The sequence below is a fragment of the Carcharhinus amblyrhynchos genome, chromosome 3 (assembly GCF_965287045.1).
Source record: "Carcharhinus amblyrhynchos chromosome 3, sCarAmb.v2.hapA, whole genome shotgun sequence".
NCBI lineage: Eukaryota > Metazoa > Chordata > Chondrichthyes > Carcharhiniformes > Carcharhinidae > Carcharhinus > Carcharhinus amblyrhynchos.
In genome coordinates this window covers 22,553,246-22,558,971 of record NC_137326.1, presented here as the reverse complement: position 1 = coordinate 22,558,971, position 5,726 = coordinate 22,553,246, and positions in this window count along the sequence as shown.

Sequence of the window (5,726 nt, the reverse complement as noted above, 5' to 3'; positions counted from 1 at the left end):
TTGGTGAGTATAATCAATGGCTTTGGGGACTTGACCTTAAAGACACAAATAAAAGTGGGAATCACCACATTTCTCCCTCTTTAACTCTTTAGAAGTCATACTGACTGGAAATGTTAACTGTGTTCTCCCTCGCCACAGATGCTGCCAGAACTGGTGGGATTTTCCAGCATTTTATGTTTTTGTTTCAGATTCCAGCATCTATAGTATTTTGCTTTTATTTATAGAAGAATGAGAATATTTACTTGGAAAGATGGATTACACAATATTGCAAGAAATGCAAGATATAATTAAAATAACTTGCGTTACAGTACAAAACGAAAATTTTATTGTATCCAAACCTCTTTCTGGTGTCTTCTCATGGATTTTATTCACTGTGTGCCCTTTATTGTCTCCCGTTGGTTTTCAACAGGAAACAGAACCAGGAAACTTGTTCTTTATTGATGTTGTAGGGCCATGTGATCTTCTAACCTCCATGTTTTCAGTCAAGTAGATGCAAAATGAATTTACAATAAAACCATAAGATGTAGGAGCAAAGTTAGGCCATTTGGCCTATTCAATGAGATCATAGCTGATCTAATATGATAATCTTCAACTCCGCTTTGCTGCATTATCCCCATAACCTTTGATAGGTTTTAATCAGTAAAGCAATCTCAGCCTTGAACATACTTTATGAGCCAGCATCTATAGCCATCTGCAATAAATAAGCCCATAGATTCACTATGAGTGATGAAATTCCTCCCCATCTCTGAAATGTGTGAATTCTCCCACAAGGGAAAACAATCTCTCAGCATCTATCATGTCAAACTCCCTGAGAATCCTATATTTCTCAACAAGAGAAACTCTCATCCTTCTAAACTCCAATGAGAACAGGCCCAATTTACTCAACCTCTCCTCATAAGAAAATTCCTTCATACCCTGGATCAACCCATTGAACCTTCTCGGAATGCCTTTAATGCCAGTATATCTTTCCTTAGGTAAGGGGACCAAAACGGTTCACAGTATTCTACATCTGGTCTAACTAGTGGCTTGTACAGTTTTAGCAAGATAAAAGCCAACATTCCATTTGCTTTCCCTGTTTCCTGCTGAACTGATATGCTAACATTTTGTGATTTGTGCACAAGGACCCCCAAATGTCTGTGCTGCAACTTTCTGCAGTCTTTCTCCATTTAAATAATATTCAACTCCTTTACACTTCCTACCAAAGTGCATAACTTCACATTTTCCTACATTATATTCCAGCTGCCAAGTTTTTGCCCACTCTCAATTAACCCATCTATATCCATCTGTGGGCTCTGTCATCCTCATTATCTTCCATCTGTTTGTGTCATCCCAAACAATGCAACTGATAGCTTTAATTAAATAGAATTATACAATGAGTTATCACCATTCACTCTAAATAGGTACTAACTAAAATCAGAGCAGGGGAAGAGCAACAAGTCCATTGCAACACTTCTCCTAGATTCAGGTGGTGATTAATTGATATCAATTTCGGAAAGCATGCTTGGTGGAAATGGTCCATCTTTTAACCTACAGATTGCAGTTATTTCCTGCTTCATCTTATCTGTCCAATGCCACCAACCAGCAGAAAGCCCTACTGAAAGGCTCTTGAAAGCAGCAGGACACTTCCCTGAGGCCTATTCCAGAGATCTTCTGTAACTGGTGGCCAACACAGGAAATTCATTTTCAACTGATGTAGCTAATATTATGATCTGTCCAGCTCACTACTTATATTCTTTAAGAATACAAACCATTTTTCAAAACAGTCTTATTATTTGCTGTTACAAACTCCATGGATACATTAGAACCACAGAGAAGTTACAGCACAGGAGACAATTTGGCCCATCTTGTCCATGTTCAGGGTATCCAGGTACTTTCTGGTTACTGGAGAGATTCACCTTTACTTATACTGCTCAATAAGTCACCGAGACCAGGAAACCAGGATAGATTGAAAATAATTGAAAACCAAGGCAATGGCAGGGGGAGTGGGAGTTAGTGGTTTGTAAAGTATTTGAGGTTAAATAGATACTTCCAATTGTTTGTAAACTGGCAACTAAAGGTTGTCTGCACATGATTAAGCAGTAGGTTGTACATGTTTGCCAGAGGGTCCAATGCTTTAATGGGTTAAGACAGAGCACAGCATTTAATATTTATCAATTTTGCTTTCAAATGAACTAATTAAAGGGGAAAGGATACAGAGGAAGGACTAGATCAGACTACTTAAGATGTAGCAACATACAAGCCTAAATAGCCACCTTCCATACAATTTTCAGTTTCTGTTATGCTAAACATAGATTCTCAATTGCAAGAAGCATTCTCTGTTCCTGATACAACTAGACCCAGGTGGAGTTCACAAGTTGTCAGGCCAGCAATGTTCCTTGATTTTGATTTGTCACCATGCAGCTGAGATGTACTCCTCATCCAAGTATCCAGTTGGAGGTATAACCAGTTCCATGTCTTTGCTCAGCCCACCCTTTGCAGGTAGCAACAAAGATTTAATCTGACACTTCCCTTTTCCTTGGATACCTTTATCAAACCCAGAGAATAGTCAACCATGCTCACAGGATAGCTTATTAACCACTAAAAAAGGAGAAATGGTAAAATGTATGGATTAGAAATCGAAGTTCAACAGTAAACATTTATAAACTATACAGAATAACCCTCAAGTTGTGAGCATATGATACTTTGGGGCTATTACAATAGTTTTCAGTATAGTTTGCTGGCAACAGTTGATCCCGTAGTTCAACTGTCTTGTAGTTTGGTAGAGATCTGTTCTTTTCCCGCTACAATCCTTCTGCTGGCTTAACCTTCATATAAGAGTGCCTGCAAAAGCTGGCAAGAGTCCTGCCTCACTTAATTGTATTCTCATCAATGCAATAATTTTTTCACTTTTTCTAAGAGCACATAGACCAATATAACAGCAGTCACAAGAGTTAGGCAGCCAGGTTTTTAACACTCAGATGTGCATTCCATTTTTTTATTTCTATGCTCAATCCATAAAGCTTTGTTTGTTGGGCTGTTTAGTATGTCATCCCTTCAACCAGAATAATTCTTTAGTCATTAGTGCACCTTTACCTCTCACTCTAGAGTCCAAGACATGATAGCCAGGGATATTCAGCTGCGTATGTTGCCTCTCCTTTAGCCAAGTTTCCATTATAGCAATATCATGCTGCCATGTGTTTACCTGTGCCCATAACTCATTTACTTTGTTTGTTATACTCCCTTTATTGAAGTCTAAACAGTTTAACCTGTCAATTTTCCTTGCTGGACATCCTTCTGCAATTCCAAGTCTATCACTACATCTTCAATGTCACTAGCTAATGTTCTGCTTCCATTTTCCTGATCTAAAACTGACCTATCTATTCCTATACCCGAGATTCCAACCCATTAAATAGTAAAATCCCCACAAGAACACTGTTCCCAGCTCTGGCCGTTTGTACAGGTCCAGGTTCCAATACTTCATGAATCCGAATCCCTCTTGGCCACACCATCTCTCCAGCCACATGTTCATTTGGTCTACTGTCTTAATCCTCTCTCGCTACCACATTGGACTGGCAGTAATCCTGAGATTACTACATTTGAGGTCCTGCATTTTAATTTATCTCAACTTCCTGTAACTCAGCTCTTTGGTACCAATGACATAGTTTACCTGTGTACCATGACCACTGACTGTTCACCTCCCCTCCCTATTCAAAAAGTTAAAATAACCTACCCTGATGTTGATCCTGACCTGAAGATGTCTTCAATGAGGACTTGACCCACCAAAGTTGAGAAAAATACAATTTATGATAGAGAATAAACTTAAGTGTTCCCTTGCTGAAGCCCAAGACATCAGACTCAACAAATTCTAGGAACACTTTATTTCTGTTCAAAAAGACACGTCTACAAGCCAGTCCACTTTAGCCAAAAATACAACCAGCAAGGGAAAAAAGCCACACTTGTGGTCAAGTTTGTTCAAAATAATGCAGTCAATGATATTGATTAGAAAAGGGAAAATATCAGAAACTAATCCTTTGAATTGGAGCTGCGCATTTTTGGAAAATGCAAGGTTGCTCAGAAACAAAATAAAAAACTTTGCAGAAATTATTCCAGTTCTGTAAACCATGTCAGCCTATTGAGTACAAAAAGATCTTACATGGCCCAAAATCAAAACTTGCTTACAATGCTGCCAAGATGGAGAAACTCTAAAATGGCAAGCTATGGCCTTTTCAAAGGATCACCTGTAACTAGAACCACCATGAAGCTTGGAACTAAGTCAAGGCATTAATTTTGTCTTATTCCTTCTGCATTTACAGCCAATTATTTAAATCAGGGGCCTCTAAGATATTGCCTGCATGAGGACCACATACGGCTATCATGTGGCCTGAATATGTATAAAATTTACAAATTTGCTTGGTACAAAATGTTTATTGTGGAGAGGCAGCATGTGTGGGCACATAACTAACTGTACAGATGCAGCTACAGCTTTTAAGCAGATGCCAGTTCTCCCATCTTGGGTGTGCTTCTAACATATGTTGATAGCTTGTATTATATATGTTGATGAAAAGTAGATAAAGAATGCCATACATTTAAAAATGGAAATACATTTTTAAAATTGAAGTGGAAAGCCTTTATGTTCAATGCTTGCAAACAGTATCTGTTGCTCAAGAATACACCATGAAAAATGCCACACTGATATATATGGCAAGTACACAGGCAAGCTATGCAACCAACTTAAGTTGTGTTACATTTGTCATTGATTTTTTATTTGATAATTAAATATTTTGCTCATTTTATTTGCTATTCAATAGCTTTTGTAATGCACACTCAAAGTTCAAATAATCAGAATATCTGGGTCTCATTAAATACAGCTTCAAAGGATCTATCTTTCAATATTGGCTCTGTCCCACCACTACTTTCATGGAAAGAAATTTGACACCAGATAATTTTGATCTGAACGTCTATTTTTTGCTACTCCATTGTTGTATCTGCAATCAGTTTTTTAATGATCTGGTAAATTATCACAATGCTTTCCTCAATTTGTTCAATTTTAGGCATGAAAACTACAATCTCTACCAGCTGTTGGGATTAAAGCAGCAATTACACACATGTTGAGTGTCATGATTTTTCTCCCAATTAGTTTGGAGAATTGATTGAATTAGTATTAAACAATAGGTTTGGGACTCCTAGACTGAATTATGAAGTTATTGGTTTCCTTCTTTACATGCAAAGAAAACTCTTCCATTTCCTTAAAAAACTGCACAATTTCTGGATTTTAATTTTACATGGTTAAACTTGTATCACTTGCTAAACCACATTACTGTAGTCTTGTTCCCAGGACAGAAAAACTCATTCTGAAAAGCAATTTCCCCAATTTTCCTTAGGTATAATACCTCCTCCTTTCTCCCTGCCACTACCCCCACAAAAGAGCATCTGCCAATTCCTTCAGAGTGCAATAAACACCCACAGTTATCAAGGAAACAATTCCATCTACTTGTAATTCCTTAAGTGAAGCAGCTAAAATTAATCTAAACATGGCAGTGCTTCTGTCTAATGCCAGTCACCCAATTCTCATTTTAATTAGCACAATATGCTTTTGACTTACCTGGACTGCAGGGTTTCTGCTCGTGAAAGTATTACAGACTGGGTTTGTCCTCTTTTCCTCGAGATGAAATGCAAAACAGCTATGCAAGTTGTACGCTGAATATACACCAAACACTCTCCAACAACCAAAGATCACTCAGACAAGC